General features: G+C 43.6%; 1 long non-coding RNA gene across 1 annotated transcript in view; it reads right to left on the reverse strand.

The window, feature by feature from the left end:
• The window catches only part of LOC146832755 (uncharacterized), a 228,974-nt gene that overhangs the window by 65,550 nt on the left and 144,918 nt on the right, over positions 1–18,506 (reverse strand). The gene's annotated exons all lie outside the window — the stretch shown is intronic.

The raw sequence follows: 18,506 nt of genomic DNA on the forward strand, positions 1-18,506 counted from the left end.
CTGATATAAATAAGAGTTTAGTCACATTCCTGGCCACTCACCCTCTAGAGATTAATAGTGGTTGTGGAATCCCTGGTTCCAAAAATATGGTGGCACTGGGGGTCCCCTCTAACCCTCTGGATGAACAGCTAGAGTTAGATTGGCACTTTGGATTTAAGCAGGGAGTGCAAGTAGAAGCTGGGTCTGATACCGTCCCTAAGATAACTATAGTACAGGTAGAGATATTAGGCAATGAAACTGCCATTGAGGAAGATACAATGGTACCAGAAATCTTGCCAGGGTACAATAATTCCAGTGATGTGACCGGATTAAGGGGAATTTCCCCAAAGTTAACTGAGGATCTTAATGTTAGCCTATTGTCTTGGAACATTGCTGGACTCTCTAGGAACCTGATGGACATGGCAGTATGCTCCTTTTTTGGAAAACATGATATAATTGCCCTTCAGGAAACCTGGATGGTAGAACCACCCCATAGAGTAGGATTTAAAACCTTTTGCACTCAAGCGATACCATCGAATAGGGGAAGGGCATCCGGGGGGCTTGTTATCTGGGTTAAAGTTTCCCTAGAAATAGAGGTTAGCCAGTTGCCTAGTACCTGCCCGGACTTGTTAGGACTAAAAATTGTGACCAGTAATAAAAGTGTTATTTATTTATTTAACATTTACAATAGACCATATCCGTCAAACAGAGAATCTAATTTGATAGATACCTTGGACTCCACCCTAGATGGACTGGGAGTTAATGCTCGTGTTTTAATATGTGGAGATTTTAACTGTAAATACGAACCTATCCAGGTTCTTGATAGCCTGTTTGTCGAACAAGATACTGCTAGTGGTATCATGCCCCTGGAGACTTTAAGTTATGCAAAAAGTACCATAGCCTCTATACAGATCCTACAGATGACTGTATCACACGACCTAAGATCATGTAATGGTCGGTTTCCCTCAGACATTCCTTCAGCTCCCACTTATTTTAAGGGAAGCATTAGATCACATATCGACTTCGTAATGGTCTCTCGAAACTTATGGAGATCATTAATTGACTTTAGGGTTGATTCCAGAATAGAGAGTGATCACTATCCCCTCCAACTATGGTTAGACCCTGCCCTATTTCTTCTGAGATCACCCGCAGAAGACCCATTGAATCTCCAAATAGGAGATATACAGATTTCTAATAATAGACGTGCCATAAAATGGTCTTATATTGCGGGCAAAGAAGACGCGCTGACCAATATCTATAATAAATTCAGTGAAATTATAGGGACTCCCCAAATACCACCTTCAGGCACCCAGGGAGTTCTTGACTTACACTTGAAGTTGGTCGACGCACTATCTCCCCTTCTGAGTAAGGCCTATAAAAAAGAAGGGAATAAAACTATGGATCAGGTCGAATCAGGAAATCAATGGTATAACCAAGATTGTAGGGTTGCTAAATCACAACTGATTCACGTAGTAAAACATGGGAGCCAATGTGATATAAAAAATGCAAGGTTAATATATAAAAATACCCTGAGAGAAGCTAAAAAAGTATGGGATGCTAATCTCTGGGATGACTTACTGAGTGCAGCTAAATTACATGACCAAAGTACCTTCTGGAATTTAATTGCTAAGGGAAATAAAAAGGGTAGATCACCCAAGGATATCTTTCTGGACGAACTGACCTGGTGTGATCATTTTTCTAAACTTTACACGATTAGTAAGGATGATTTGTCACTAGCTAATGTAGATGTTGATCCAGTTAGTAGTACTGTACCATTACATTTTACCTTAGAAGAAACAGTTCAGGCACTATTAGCTGTAAAAGTAGGTAAGGCCCCCGGCCCTGACAAAATTCCTGGTGATTTGTTGAAAAACGATGTCAATGTGTGGGGGCCGTACATTAACTTTTTAAGTAACTCAATTTTGGCTGGTACACCTATTCCAGAATCATGGAAAGGGGCAGAAATCATTACAATTTTTAAAAAAGGTGATCGCCATGATCCTAGCAATTACCGCCCCATCAGTTTAATTGATGTTTTACAAAAGATTTTTGCCAGACAGATTTTAAATAGGATTTTAATATGGATTGAGGAGACAAAATTACTGTCAAGATACCAAGCTGGCTTTAGATCTAAAGTAAGCACAGTTGACCAGGTGTTCAGATTTATGTGCATCTGTTGGAAATACGTAAAGATCAGACAGGGTAGTCTTTATGTTGCATTCGTAGATTTAAGGGCTGCTTTTGATCTTGTTCCCCGGAAGTTGCTGTGGTCTACATTAAAGAAGCTAGACATCCCTGGCGAGTTACTTAATGAACTCATTAAACTCCATACAGGGAACTATGCAAAAATTAGATGGGGAAAAGCAGGTGAACTATCTAAAGCAATTCTTGTGGATAGAGGGGTGCGTCAAGGATGTGTGTTAGCACCCACGCTGTTCTCACTGTACGTTAATGATATTCCAACATACTTGAGGAACTGTGCTCATGACTCTCCAAAATTAGTCGGTGAACCAATTACCTCTTTACTTTTTGCCGACGATACCATCCTTATCTCTCAGACCCCGAGAGGGTTGCAAAACTTGGTCAATACCTTTCATAATTATTGTGTGGAAAAGGGGCTAGAAATTAATCCAAAGAAAACAAAATACATGGCCATAAACCCCACTAAAACGTTTAGGAAAAACTTGCTCCTAGAGAATCGCACATTGGAAAAGGTAGAAAGTTTTAACTATTTGGGGTTGACATTAGACAACAAGCTGTCCTGGCAAGGCCAGCTAAATAAAAGTCTATTGTCTCTCAAACAGAATTCTTTCCCTATCCTAAAGGTGCACGGAGCAAGTAGCTCCAAAGCCATTACTCCAGCACTAGAGGTCTTTAAAGCCAAGGCCCAATCAGCAGCCCTTTATGGCGCTGAGATATGGGGACATAGTAATTCTTCGAAATTTGGGATGATAGAAAATACATTTGTGCGCAGTCTACTTAAAATACCGACTCGTACTCCAGTTGCCCCCTTGTTTTTAGACGTTGATCTTAAAAGAACAGAGCACTTGGCTTCTATAAGACCATTATTGTACTGGATTAGGATATGGTCGACCCCTGAACTGATAGACTATAAGGATGGGTTGATCGAACTTATAAAATTGGACGTCCATTTGAAAACCCCTTGGTTGAAATATATCTGTATATCATTTAAGAGATTGGGGCTTTTTACTTTTTGGGAGGAGCCCCATAATTTGACTCAGTCTTCCAAAAAACTCCTCAAGGCAACCTTTTGGTCCCACGTTAATAGTGAACTAATTCTGAGTCCTCGTATTGGTACTTTGACCCAGACCTTTTTAAATGCAAAAGATTCACCTAATTTTGAGGAATTTATGGATGAGATTGCTCCCCCCTTAGCAAAATCTCTCTATCTACAATTTAGGTATGGGGTACTATTGCTAAATTCCTACACATGCAAGTGGGCTGGAGGAAATGGATTGGATTTGTGCACTATGTGTCCCCTTGGGGCTAGGGAAGATATATCCCACATACTCTTTTTCTGTCCGGCCTACAAGAAACCAAGGACTTCTTGGATTAAACCCCTCTGTAGGAATATGGGGACTGAGTCATACAAAGTAGCTGAGCGCATATTAAGATTCAACTCCTCCCAAGTAATGGTATATGGTATAAGTAGATATTTATTTAATGTATACCTTATTAGGAAACGCTGTGGTCAAAAATTGTAATTAAAGAAAGAGGAAGCATGGATTACTTTAGTTATCAGATTATCCTCAAGTCTACCTCATTTTTAATATTGTTTTTACGAATTCTGGCTTTTAGCTAAATTAATGTAATATTTATATTTTACCCGGTATTGCTTAATCATGGACAAAAACCAACCATTATAAATTGTATGTAAATTGTTCAACATGGACTTATGAACTGTGTATTTGCACTATGGATTTATGTATTATGTTTTATGTGTTGACTTTTATGGCTACTCTTAGCCGAAATAAAGTATTGACTGACTGACTGACTGAAATGCTTGTTTTCCTTAATATGATGTCCAGTGGAACAGATTACTTATTATAAGTAATGTTCCCAAAACGTGTTTACAGGTTTGCATTCTGACAATAGAAAGACTGCTAAATAAGGGTTATTTATTAGGTGAATTGCCCCGACAAAAGCAAACATGTAATTCCCTCACATCTAGAATCAGATAAAGTGTATGATCGATTCAAAACTTCAGAAACAGATGTGCTTACAAAACGAAACATTTATAAACTATTCTTTGTTTAGCTCCAAACTGATGTCTATATTACTCTGGTTCCAGCCAGCTTTTGCCCCTAAATGTGAGCACTACTTCTTCATAGACCCCAGTGGTCAAACATCTTGGTTTAATAATTGATGCGCACTTACTCAAACTAAATAAGTTCTGGCTGTGGCCAAGTCATGTTTGTATCAATTTCACTGCGTTAGGCGAGTGCTTTACTCGTTTACGCCTGCTCAAACTAGGATTACCCTGGGATGTCCCTACTTGGGACCCAACATGCTCCCTCTCCTCTATTGTTGGAAGGTTCTAATGTGAAAGACAAAAGGTCTGTACTCAAAATGACCATGGTGGCCCATATGAAGGGGCTTAAAAGTTGCCTTGCTGTGCCTCCCACTGTCACTACAAAGCTTGCATTGTATAGCGCTTATAGGACTATAAAGCCGTGTCAAAACGCGCCGGGAGAAACAGGCAAAGGAGGAGGCAGGATAGGGGAAAGCGAAAAAATGAATAGGTAGAAGGGGCAATATAATGTTACATCACTCGGTGTCCTTGTATAACGTGCATAAGTACTAAATCCGCCTCGGGCGCTAAGTGACAAGACGTGAAGGAAAGGAAGATAGCAGTAAGATAACTTGTTACCACGTCTTACTGCGTGCCGATCTTACGGTATACTGCAGCGACGTAACACAAAATGATGTGGCCCCTGCAGAATGTGATGAGGGGCCCGACTCCTACAGATCTCATTAGGGATATGGCAAAAACTTACCATGGGATGGGGGGTGTCTGTAGGGGAAGCACAAACACCAAACAGTTCCTTTAGAAACACTAGAATTTAAAGCAATGTGTGCATAGTTCACCCCACCAACAAATAAACACTCTTCGGCAGAGCATTCTGTGAAATTAACAGCAGAAGAGATTCAAACTCCCACCGGTCCACATATTTACACTCCTAACATAGCGCCTAGACGGCTGCTTGCTCTCTGTCTTTGCATCTGCTAAATCCATCTCATGCTCTGTGGGTGTCCAGGGCATTTTGTTCTCCAAAAGTATTTACATCTGCTCTGCTGCATTCTGGGGTTTGACTTCGGATCGGGGATCGAAGGGGGTGCCGGATCCTGTCACTCAGTCGCCCTGAAAAGGACACACTCCTTAGATGAACACAAACACCAACACCAACACACGGCATGGATAAAAGTCTTAACTATTCCAGGTGCGACGTAGATGAAGTACAGGAAGGACGACGAGAGAGAGAAGAGGAAGAAGACAGCCACCACGGAGCAGTTCGGCAACCGGAAAAATGTGCTCATAGCCACGCGTAGTCATCGATTTAAAAAAATTGAAAAATAAAATAAAACACAAGTTCAGAACACAGCAGGCGACTCTGTAATAAGTCACTTTAAAATAAAAAAAAGTGATCGGCGAGTTCAAGAACTGTTGAAATAAAAAATAAGAAACAAAAGAAAAGCTGCAGCAGAAAGTGAGAAATTTAATCCAGAAATCGAAGAGGTCCTGTGGTAAAAATTTGGTATACAAAATAGTAATGTGCCTTCCCAAACTAGGCTTCACAATCGTAATTTAGCTGTGCAGGTGTAAATGTAGATAGATCTAAATTTGGATAGGTGGCCTCAGCTGGTCCTTCCCTTCTCGCGCCTTCGGGGAGGGATAAATCATTTTGATGTTAATGATTTTTCCAGGGCTTTAGTGGGATGAAAAAACTGCGGGGTCTCTCAAAGTGGCGTGGCCAATGTGAATAAGAGCATGGCTTAAAACACGTAATCTAAAAATGTGTGCTTAGCATAGTGTGCCGCCCGACTTCTATTTTGCTGGTTCTGTCATTGCATCCAGATATATGATACAAGTAACATCATACCGACAACAAGTCAGGACTATTGGCTTTGTCAATGTTTGTTAGTTGCATAAGATAAATAAGCAGCAACTATGACTTGTATATAATATTGCTGTCACTGCAGTCTGGGAAAAAAAGGACCACCTGTGCCAGGGCATAAAACAGAGCATGAAAGAGACTCGTTTCGAGCCCCCCTTTAAAAAACTGCCGGTGCTCAGACCCGGTGAGACCCGACCCACTTTAAGCCCTGGGTTTTTCAATGTGCCAAAAAAGACCAAAGGGGTCATATGTACAAACACACTTTCCCATGGACACAGAATGGGTAAAACCCTTTGATACATCTGGTACCTAAATCCCCTATTTTCTAAATTTCTGCAGAAGGATTTGCCGATCCGTACTTTTCTCCGTGTGAAAAACGCTTCCTAAATTTAACCCATTTTGTGAGAGAATCAAGCAGAGGTAGTGGGGCGGGTGCAGATTTGTCAACCTTTCTTGCAAATATGTGTGTATTTCAGACAGCATTATGAATAGTTTGTTGCATTTTCTTTGCACGTGTAAACTTGAATTGAGGGATTTGTCAACACATTAGTGCCAGGGTCTCAAATTTCTCACTATGTTGTCGCGTCGTTTCCTGCTGGACATTTTGCTCCCTGGTAAATCCCTTTGAGACACGGCATTTCCCTGCCTGCAGCTTAGCTGACCTTTGGGGATGACGATGGTGACATCAAGCCCACATTAAGTGCAAGGACGTGATGCATGTTGAAAAAATCTTTATGTGAACTGCATCGTGACTCCTGCGTCCACGGGACATCATGTGACAGGAACTGGTCGCCAGACAAATGTCAAAGGCATAGATAGGGCGCGAGATAGTAATTAAGTCATTTTTTTTTTTTACCGAAACATTGTTCTCATGTTACCTTCGTCTTGAATACTTGAACCTTTTAGTCAGCATTATTCAGGGAAAAAAAACTTGGTAAGTACCTAGATAACAATTGAGTTTCAAATAAAACCTCAACCTCCATGCCCGACCCACAACCTAACGTGCCACATCAGTGATGACATCATGCATGACAAAAGGCACGAGCTTAAAACCGTGACAGCTGTTACCTAGTGAACGTGTGATGTGGACCGCTGGGCTGTAGTTTTCAGATGATGGAGCCTATTGAGGCTATTTAAAGTGCTTAGAAACGTCAAAACTGTGGTATAAGCGCTAACTAAAAAATAATATGAAAATGGTCCTCCTTAATGATGCGCAAGAATAAGGCTATTGACTTTAAATAGGATCAGTCATATTGTAATGATGTGAAAGCATCCCTTGATCGTTGCACTAGAGCCGCCACCAACAGAAACATGTTTTACGTGCAAAAGCCACCTGAATGACTTCATACAAGTAGCTTGGCACCTAAGATCTCTGAGGTCTGCCTGCATGATCCTACCACAGACCTTCGGCTACCTACATGCCCCCACTGTGATTTTTACTTTTAACCCAATGAAACACCCCAAAACAAGGAACATAAACTGCAGCTTCTCTTAATTCACTGCTGCTCCCTAGTTAAACATAATAAAAAACAAGAAGCACACAAGACGTCAGCGGTTCCTTCATTTACTTGCTTCCTTCTGAAATGGATCCAAAAAAGAACAATGCCGCGAGTGGTGAGCGCGCCACTGCGAGACATGTGATTTCAATCATCGCGCCCGTGTCTGGGCACGATAATTGAAACCACATGGCCTATTGGTGTCTACTACACGCACCAAGCGCGTAATAGACACCAGTAGGCCATGGGCGGAGCAATGCGCCCGCCTTTGGCCAATTGCGTTATGTCTTTTATAAAAAGATGCACGCAAAGGCCAATAGCGGGCCACAAAAGGAAAAGCACACGCATGAGCGTGTGCGATTCCTAGGTCAGCTTCCAAACCCCGTTTTTCACCTACTAAAGGTCTTGTGCTGCGCGAGCAGTGCTTTGCACTGCAACGCTAGGCGCGAGACCTAAAAACTGCTTTATTTAATAGTAGTCACAGATATGGTGGTCTGCTGACCCCAGCAGGCCACCATCCCTGTGAGTGCTAGCCATTCCTAATGAGGTTACAAATTGCACCTGCCTCATTAATATTAATGAGGCATGCAATTTGTGACCCCATTAGGAATCACAAACAATATCTGAGACACTTGGTTCCTGTCTCCTGAGGAGAAAAGCCGGGAGTTGCTGATCTGTTTTTAAACGTGTGTTTTTAAACTGTGTATTGCGTACTTTGCACTCTAGCACTTTAGGGCGACGTGCAGCGGACCTAGCGCTGTCACGTGACACCCTCTACCGGATCCCATCGCCGCTGGCCACGCCCACCTCTTGGCCACGGCCCCTTCCCGCCCCAACGGTTTACTATTTAAATGTGCATCCCCAGAACGCGCAGCGGACGTGCGCAGCGGGCGCGCCGTTTGCGCGCCGAAGGCGCGCCTATGGCAAGCCCGTCTGCGCCCGTCCGCGACTGTCCGGGGCGAGGGGCACGCCACTCTGCCCCGCTTATCACCTATACCCCGGACCAACTACGCAGTCTCCAGGGACCCTGGCCTATCACAGTCTCTACTTGTTCTCGCATTTCCTCCCTTGGTCTCTCCCCCGCCGCTCCCCCTCACATCCCCCTTCCTACAGTCGGCCCCTCTCTCTCGCCTTGTAGCATTGTTCCTCCTGCAGCCCCTAAAGCCCTCACGGTGTTTTATCTTAACACCCGGTCTGCAGTCGCCCATGCGCATGAACTCTCGGTCCTGCTGGATCTTCATGCTCCGGATCTTCTTTTCCTAACGGAGACCTGGTTCTGCGATGACTCCCTCCCCGCCCTACTATCCTCCTTACCGGCCACTTACTATGCCCTTAGGGCTGACCGCCCTACTGGCAGAGCAGGGGGTGGTGTAGCGGTCATCGCACGCGCCGATCTTCCCTTTCAAATTCTATCCCTGCCTGATATCGCGACCACCGAATATCTGGTGATTCGCACCATTTCCACCTCTCCCCCTCTGACCTGTTTTCTCACTTACCGTCCTCCTCAATCCCCTCTACAGTTTCTCCCTGACTTCTTGGATGTTTTGGCCACTATCACAGTCAACAATTCCTCTATTCTACTTCTTGGCGACTTCAATTTCTGGCCCTCTGACCCTGCTGAATGTCCCTCCTCTAAGGAATTTTCTGATACCCTCCAATCCCTCAACTTCACATCCTATGTTCACTCCCCCACCCACATCAAAGGTCATACGCTTGACCAGATCTGGTCCCTGAACTGCCCTGTGGAATCTCTCTCCATCTCGCCCTGCTCCTGGTCTGACCACCACCTGATTTCATTCTCCCTTCCTATCCTCCCCCCTGCTAAGCCCCCCGCCCTAAAAACACCTGGGTCCGATCATGGGGCCGAGTCAATCCGGAAAATCTCTCCTCCCTTCTTACCTCCTCCCTCCCTTCCCTGCAGAGCCTTTCCACTCTCTCCCAGGTTAAGGCCATAGACCAGTGGCTCTCCTTTGGCCGCGATTCCGTCGCCCCGCTGAAGCGCATTTCCTCTAAGCGTGAGAAGGACGCCAATCGGTGGTTCAATGTAGAGCTTAAGGCCACCAAACTAAAAGTACGCCGCGCGGAGCGGGCATGGAGGAGAAACTATTGCCCCACTCTAAAACTGGAGTATACCGCCATCCTTACCCAGTATAAAAAAGACATCCTGGAGGCCAAAACATCATATTTTTCCTCCAAAATCCTAGCCGCGGAAAACCAGTCTAAGGAGATATTCACGATCATCCACAACCTGGCGTTCTCGGACAGAACCACCCTTAAGCCTGCCCCGTCCGAAGAACTCTGCCACTCCCTCAATAACTACTTTATTCATAAAATCGCTACCATTAAGGCCAACATCCCTCCCCCCTCTCCCTCCTTTGTTGACCCCCAATGTCCCGCTCCCAAGGGTGAACTTACCACCCTTCCCCCCATCACTAGGGAATCTCTGACCTCCCTAGTTCCCCTGGTCAAATCTGGTTCTCCGCTTGACCCCTGTCCTGCCCACATTCTCCGCCATATCTTTGTTACCTGCCCAGACCCCCCCCTTCATCTCCTCAACAGCTCTCTTGCTCAAGGTGTAGTTCCTAACCCCTTGAAGTCCGCGGTTATTGTGCCTATTTTGAAAAAATCTGGGGCAGACCCTTCTGTCCCTGCCAATTTCCGCCCCATCTCCCTCTTGCCATTTTTGGCTAAGGTGCTCGAGCGCCATGTCACCTGCGCTCTGAGCTCCTTTGTGGAGATGCATGGAGCTCTCGCCTCCCGCCAGGCTGGCTTCCGCCCCGCACACTCCACGGAGTCCGTTGTCATCTCGGTCCTGGACAACCTCAGGGAGGGTATGGATACCAATCAGCGCCAGGCCCTAGTGCTCCTCGATCTCTCAGCCGCCTTTGATACGGTGGATCACACCATCTTGCTTTCCCGTGTCAGGGCGGCGGGGATCGGGGGGACTGCTCTGGTCTGGCTCTCCTCCTTCCTGAGGGACCGCACCCAGGCTGTTCGCCTGGGTGACTTCACAGCGGACGCCCGGAAAGTTCAGTGCGGGGTTCCCCAAGGCTCTTCCCTTTCCCCCCTTTTGTTCAATCTGTATGTCGCCCCACTCATCTTTTCCCTCCAACAGATGGAGGTCGCCGTATTTAACTATGCGGATGACCTCCAGCTTGTTTTCAATCTATCCTCTTCCCCCTCTTCTGTTCTAAACTTTCAATCTGTCATGCTCCATATCAGGGACTGGATGAACCACAATCACCTCAAACTTAATCCCGACAAGACCGAACTGGTATTGACGGGTGGTTCATCCAGCCCCTGGTCTCCTCTTTTCTGGCCCCCCTCTCTTGGCCCCTCTCCTGTACCCTCTTCCTCTGTCAAAACACTAGGCATAAAAATCAATTCTCAACTCACCCTTCACTCCCAAGTTAGCTCTGTGGTATCTTCTTCTTTCCTTTCACTGCGCACTATACGCAGGGTGTCCCGTTTCTTCACTTTCCCCGCCCTTAAGCTCATTATCCTGGCCATGGTGGTGTCCCGCCTGGATTACGGCAACGCCCTATATGCCGGCATTCCCGCATATAGCCTGCGACGCCTACAGCAGATACAAAACCAGGCGGCCCGCCTGGCCTTCAATCTCCCTAAATTTCACCACTCTACCCCTCTTTTGAAATCTTTACATTGGCTCCCGGTGCGAGCTAGGGTCCAATTCAAGCTCGCTTCATCACCTTCTTGGCCCGACTTGGTTTGACACCGGCGTTCATCTCTTCCGAGATCATTCCATACGTTCCCACCAGGGAACTACGCTCGTCCTCCCAGTCCCTCCTCTCCATCCCACGCTACCGGAGAAAGAAGTGGGGAGGTTCAAAATTTGCCACCCTTGCCCCGACCCTCTGGAACTCCTTTCCCCTTGAACTTCGCTCCATTACCCTGTACCCGCAATTCCGTAAACACCTCAAGACCTTCCTGTTCACGAAGTCCTTTAAATAATACGCCAGCAGCTTCCCTAGTCTTCTAGCCCAGGACCTTGTTAACTATAGTGCCAAGAAACCGCTGGTAGACGTGTGCTCTACAAGTAATTTTAAACTCAAACTCAAACTCAACTTGTGAATCACAAATGCGACACAATTTGCGGGTCGCAAATTTGTGGGTCATACATCTGGCCCAAGGTCTTTTACTAACACAAATGTTGTAGGTACTAGTGAATGTGAACATTCATTTGAAATTTATGAAAACTGGGGACATTACTTGGAAGGAGGGGATCTTGTTTTTCCAGGAGTATGTCACATCTCTGGAAAAAAATATTTGTTATAGGTTGCCTAGAATATGGTATGGAACATCTTATGCAGGAGTAGTTTTCCCAAAAATGTATCATGTGGAACGAATTGAGGATGCAACTAAAGAGTAGCATGGGAGAATGAAAAGAGATGCGAGAGTAAGTGAGGTAGTGGGAGATACTTTTGGAGCTTTATCACCATCAGTAGTGCTAAACTCTCACAAAATTGGAAAGCTTTCTACTGTAGTGGATTGACTAGCTACCAGTAAAGCTAGAGGATTTTTAACTGTAGATACTGAGATGATTTTAATGAGATCAATGGTGATGTAAAATAAACTTGCATTAGACATCCTTCTCGTGAAGGAGGGCGGAGTCTGCTGGATGCTGAAGGTTCAACAATGTTGCACCTTTATACCTGATTGGAGTAAAAATTTAAAAACATTCATCAAAAATATTATTGACTTGAGTAAAGACCTGAAAGGTACTTGGGAATCCATCAGGAATAGATTCTCTCCAGTTAGTAAATGGTTGGGAGAATTAGGAAATGGATTAATGGTAAAAATCTTGACACGCTTAGTGGTAATTTCTTGGAGTATACTGCTGGTACTAGTGACTATCAAACTGTGTAAGCGTGCATAAAAGAGTCGATGAGTAAAAAGAACGAAACTGAATTAGAACTAGAAGATAAACAGAGTCAATACTATGATGAAAAGAAAGTTCTGGAGTATTCAAAATGCATGAAACTAAAAACAACTAATCTGTGACATCTGATAAGTAACTGACGTGACAGCTTGATTCGCCATCAAAGGGGGAAAAGCTGAATAATCTTTACCTGATACAAACACTAGCTATGAGGATGGAAGTACACAGAAAAAAATGAATGTGCAGCTTGCACACATCTTAAATAATGCCAATAAGTTTGAAAAAAATCCCATAAAACATGCACAGTAAAAGTATACTTAGACCTTAGACTTTTAAATGTAGAATTTTTTCATACACCGTGTCTCTAACTAGTATAACACATTGATTTCCATGAGATTAAAAAATGTTTAAATAAAAACTTAGAAAATGTATTTTCTACTAAAACACAAGTTGTGAAAATTAATATATAGCAACAAAATCTTTATAGTTTTGACTCTTATCTTCAATCGTGTAGACTTTTGATAAAAACAAACTAGCATTTTTGACTCCATTGTAATGCCCCACTGATAAAGAAATGTTGGTGCAAAATGTATATGTTATAACTCAGATGAATGGAATGTTCTATATTGAATCTTTACACTAAAAGAGTCTCAGATGTCTTAAAATGATAAAATAAAAGTACTGTTTATGACTATTTTACATGTATGTACATTGCAATTGTGGCAATAGGCCATATTCAATATTGAACAATCTATGAAACAATCTATGACATTTGACTATTTGACACATGTTTAATCAAATTACACTATGCTTGAGTCTAATCGATGAGCTCATCTAAAATTATAATGCTCTGTCGTTTGAAATGCATTTAATTTAGTTTATTATTTAGGCTTGTACTTTCTCATGATGATGGTGAGAGGAATTGTGTTTTGCTTCTCAACATGTAACTTTCTTGTACTTCCTCATGACATCCCAGAAGTAAAGCAATACATATTAACATTTTCATATGGACATTACTTTGTGATTTGAGCATTACCACATGGAAAGCAACAATTGCGAATGGCTCTTTTTGAACTAACCTGTGTGATCTGGATTGGCAACCAATTCCCATGAGTCGGTATGGGAAAAAATACCAAAGTTTCCACTTTTGCATCTTATGAGCAGATGACGATTGTATATGGATCCAACTATGATAGTATGACAATTGACGTAATCTCCGGGCATAACAAACTATAATAGTAATTTGTTCCTTGGAGGGTCTTTGTTGTCGTCGTTGGGGGTGTTGACCAGTCTTGGGCAGAGACCTGTGGACTGGGATGAATCTTTCCTATAGCTCATGCTGGCAAACCTGCTGGCTTTCTTGGCATGCTGGCTCTTGTTTTCTTTGTCTTGCCCTTAACCAGGCTTATGCCTATTGTAAGAGAGCTCTTGCAGACTATCGCCTGCCCTCGCTTGTGGCAGGAACCCCTTGCGCAGGGAACTTCCCTTAAAATCTTAGGCTTCAATTATAGACTCCTCCGATGCCCGTTAGGTTATCCTTTGAACTTTTTATTTTTAAAGAAAACCATCTCCTAGGATTTGAGAATTATAATTTTCTGTGCTCTGCTAAATGTTTAGTTTCATACTACATCTGTAACTGAATTCTGAGACTTATGACTCCATATTTGAAATGTTAATTATTGCCTTCATTCTAAAATTCCCTATTACAGTTACCTTATTACACCCAAATTGTCTGAGTTCTTTTCAAAACGTTTACTAATGCTTTTCCACAGAGATTTTGCACACATTAATTAGAATTCTGTTGCATAGTAAAGATAATCATAGATTATTTTTAGAACATCAGGTACTGCTATTATTGTTCTGTATAACAACTGCAGAACTATTAGGGGCCTATTATCATGGTGGGCGGATCCACCCGCCAAAACTCCCTGCCAGACGGCCATTTACCCCCTGCCATATTAGCATGGCGGGGGTACCGCGGCGGATGGATAGACCGTCCGCCGCTTTTCCGCCAGCAGGCAATCATCACGATTGCCTGCTGCATCCTATAACTTTACAGCATGGTATTGAGGGTGGTGTATTTTAATTTGATTACTAATTTGTAAATTGATTACCGATTTCTGGTCCTCATTGGGTAGCCAACAGTTGACACCCTAGTTTCCTCCACCCATCAATGCGATGAGCAAGATCCATTGGAGGACCACAGTCTCTATGGGTATACTCTGCAATTGAGTCATGTAAATAAAAGGAAGAGGAACATTTTGTGGATGGGTCTAGGTATGACACTGGAACAGTAGTATGTGGTGTCGTGTTCATAAGGCAGACCAAGAGAAAGAGGGTAGAAACTAGGGTGTGTGCTATGTTTGTGTTTGTAGTATTGCTGGAGGTCAGGTTTTTGTGTTTTGTGTTATGTGTATGCTGTTTCCGTGTCCAAACAGGCGTTAGAAGAAATTCAACTATAAATATACCAAAAGGTCAGAATTCCAGTCATAGGAGGCTCTATCCTCCCATATACAGGGGTGAAGTTTTAAAAATCCTTCCTCTAGGTGAGGGTTCCCACCTGGAAATGGTGAATGTCATCCAGGTAACTTGGGCAGTTATTTGTGTGCAGGAACTATGATTGGAAATCTTCCTTTATAATAGGTCCCATTCTCTAAAGAATCACATCAATCAGGCAAAGTATAGTAGGCAATTGTAATATGACTTTCTTAAACACTGTGATTTACGTCTGTCATAGAAGGTTTTTCTTCTCTGTAGGAGGCTTATTTTCAGAGATCCTGTCACATTCCTGATGGTGTTCTGCGGGCTGTATATTAGAATTATGAGAATGATGTGAATTATCTTGACATATGCATATTTTGAAGTTATGCCGAATCCTGCAGTTGTGTATTATTTCTTCAAAAGGCTTGTGTTATTATAAGCATTATGGACTACATGTATCAACTCGGTCTTTGAAGGTGCGGAAGGGCTGAACAGCACCAAGGAAAAGGCCTGAATGCAAAGACTGCTGCGTGAAATTTCTCAGGATTGCTGCCAGATATTAATTAATGAAGGCCTGGATGCTCCAGGTGTATTTTGTCTCCACAGGACAAGCACAAATCTCAGTGTGTCCACACATTTTATATCTATGTCACACCAAATCCTGATGCAACTTTCACAAGAACTCTGGGGTGTTACTACATGAATTCCAAAACCTTGCTCTGGCATTCTCAGCCTCTTGCACAACCTCTTTATTCCTAGAAATGGCCTGCATGAAAAGGAGTGAGGGGGGTCAGACAGTCTTCAAATACTTCATTGTGTGTACAATGTGGGCTACTCTCATGTGGCAGCAATCAATACTTGGGGCCTGATTAGGATAGCTGTTGGACTTACGTCTGACTGCCATCCCTTTGGAAACGGACTTGCCCGACTAGCTGTCAGCGGTCCCACAACTGCCCATGACCACTTTCAAAGTCACAATGTGTATCTTTTGTATTGGGGCATGTGCTATGGGCTGCAGCACACGCTGTCTTGAAAAACATACACTCTGTGCATATCCCTGCACTATGTGGCAGTCACCATGCGGTGCCTGCCGCATGATGCAGGGATATATATAGTGGGGCACCAAAGATGGCCCCCATGGCCCATGTCAGAGGGCAAGAGGAATGTCTGTTTCGGCCTGCCTTTTTGTGGTGGGTAAACCGCCATGAAATGTCTGGCACAAAGAGACATCGTAATCCCTATGGTGGGGCCTGGCAGACACTGGCACCATTGTAGATATAGTGGACTCTTCGACAGTCCGACTGGCTGCTTGAGTCCTTCGGATCCATGGCAGTCGGTCTCTCCGACCGCCAACCATCCGCCCACCATCATATTGCAGCAGGCAGTAATGCTGGGTCCGATGGCGGTGGTACCGATGGGCTGACAGTGGTGGTCCCAACGCCATCATAATGAGGCCATCAGTTAGTGGACTGTGCCCATTTGCTTAGAGGGCACTGAAGGAGGGCTACCTAACTCAGTCATTTGCCGGGCCGTAACATTTTCAAAATTTTACCATGCTCAGGGACACTTGAACCACAAATTTCCTGCATCATCAAATCAAGTAGGATTCTGAAGAAGACATTACACAAGATTGCATAGCCAAAACAATAATCAACCAATCTTGTAGATTGTAGTTCCTAAACTATATCAGTTGTGTTTGTATATTTCTCTGTGTTGGTCTATTTGGATTTTTTAAATAGCTGCAATTTAGTCAGTCCTTGCTGATTTTCTGTAGCATGTATGTAGGTAATCTTTGAGATTGTGTGTAAATAAGCAAACCTTTCAGGTCACTGTCCACAAACTTAATAGAATTGTATTAATCTCTCCTAAGCCAAGGCAACAATTTATTGTTTCTTATGGAGATGAGTCTCTATTTCAAATGCTCTATGATCTTCGTGCTATCATAGCTGATGTTCTGTTTCTGTAAAATACTCTAAATGGTAGCCCTTAAGACAGAAGTACAGACATTTCAGAAGATTCAAAACACATATGAATACTTCTGCCTAAACTGAAAGAAGTACATCCATATCACCTCTGCTCCAAAGGAATTGCATTAGCTTCTAAAGGCCTTTAGCATAAAAGTCTTATTATTCTCAAGTATCTTACAGAAGCTGGCAGTCACATCCCTCAAATCCTGCAGAAGATTACTTGAACCTATATTCCTGGATGCACCCTGAGGTAAAAAAAAATTAATGTTGTCACCTAGCACCAATTCAACAAGAAGATTCCTAAAGGTAAATACCATTATCACAACTCTGGAACACCTTGAGTTTTGTTATTATTGTTGTGCTGATTTGTGTTATATTTTATGTGATGGTATGTTATGTTAAGTTATGTCGTGTTATGTGGATTTGTATAGCATGATTTAGCACCCAAAGAGTATCAAGGCACGTGAGCGGGTGTGAAGATTGTCTGCTGGGGGTTGGTTGAGATAGTTGAAGAGCCAGGTCTTCACCTATTGAGAATTCAAGAAGTAGGGAGGAGGCCCTAATGTTTGGAAGATGGTTGTTCCATGACTTGGATGCGATGTAGGAGAAGGCTAGGCTGCCTGTTTTGTTTTTCCAGATACGGAGGGAGGGTGTGCATGGGAAAATAAGGCTGCTCGTAGCAGTCTGGTGGGTTGGTGGAAGTGAAGCTGGCAGTTAAGGTACACTGGTCCTATGCAGTGCAGTGCCTTATATGCATGTGTGAGAAGTCTGAATTTGTAGTGTATCATTTGTGTATTGGTAGCCAGTGAAGTTCTCTGAGGTGTGGCATGATGTATGTGCAATGTGGAAGACCCGAGACGAGTATAGCTGTGATTTTCTGGATGGTCTGAAGTCAGTGAGGAGGTGGCTGGAAATTCCAGCATGAATGACATTGCTGTAGTCTAGTCTGCATGCGATCCAACTTGTAATATCTAGGTTCTATACCCCATTATCAGAAGTTTAGTGTAGATTTTAACTTTCATATTAGGTCCTGAAGAATTGCCGCCTGATCCTTCCTGGGACAACTAGGGCAAGAAACATGTTGAGCACATGACACAGCGGGCAACTGCCTATAGCATTACTTTAGATAGTCGCCATTACATTTTTAATCAGGGTAGGAGACAGGAATATTAAATGGGTTGCCCTGATCCTCCTGTCCCTGTTTAAACTCACGTGGTCTTTTTAGAAACCACAACACTACACTTCTACACTTTTTGGGCCCCTTACACACACTCACCATATGGCAAGGAATAAAAGATCTCCGCCAAAGAGTCCCCACTGAGGATGCCCATCGGGTATTGCAGCGCCAACCCGACGAGGAGCATGCCCAATGACGAAGCATGACATCCAGCGGGCTGGGTGTATGAGGGCCCCAATTCGGAAAGGAAGGATTCCCCATCCTCCCTCTTGGTAGCTAACTTCCTGCACTTACTTCACAGCCAATCTCAACCTTCTTAGGAACTGCATACTCCTTTCCTTGTTTATAGTATCTGGGCACGTATGCTGG

The sequence above is a fragment of the Triturus cristatus genome, chromosome 5_1 (assembly GCF_964204655.1).
Source record: "Triturus cristatus chromosome 5_1, aTriCri1.1, whole genome shotgun sequence".
Classification (NCBI taxonomy): Eukaryota; Metazoa; Chordata; class Amphibia; order Caudata; family Salamandridae; genus Triturus; species Triturus cristatus.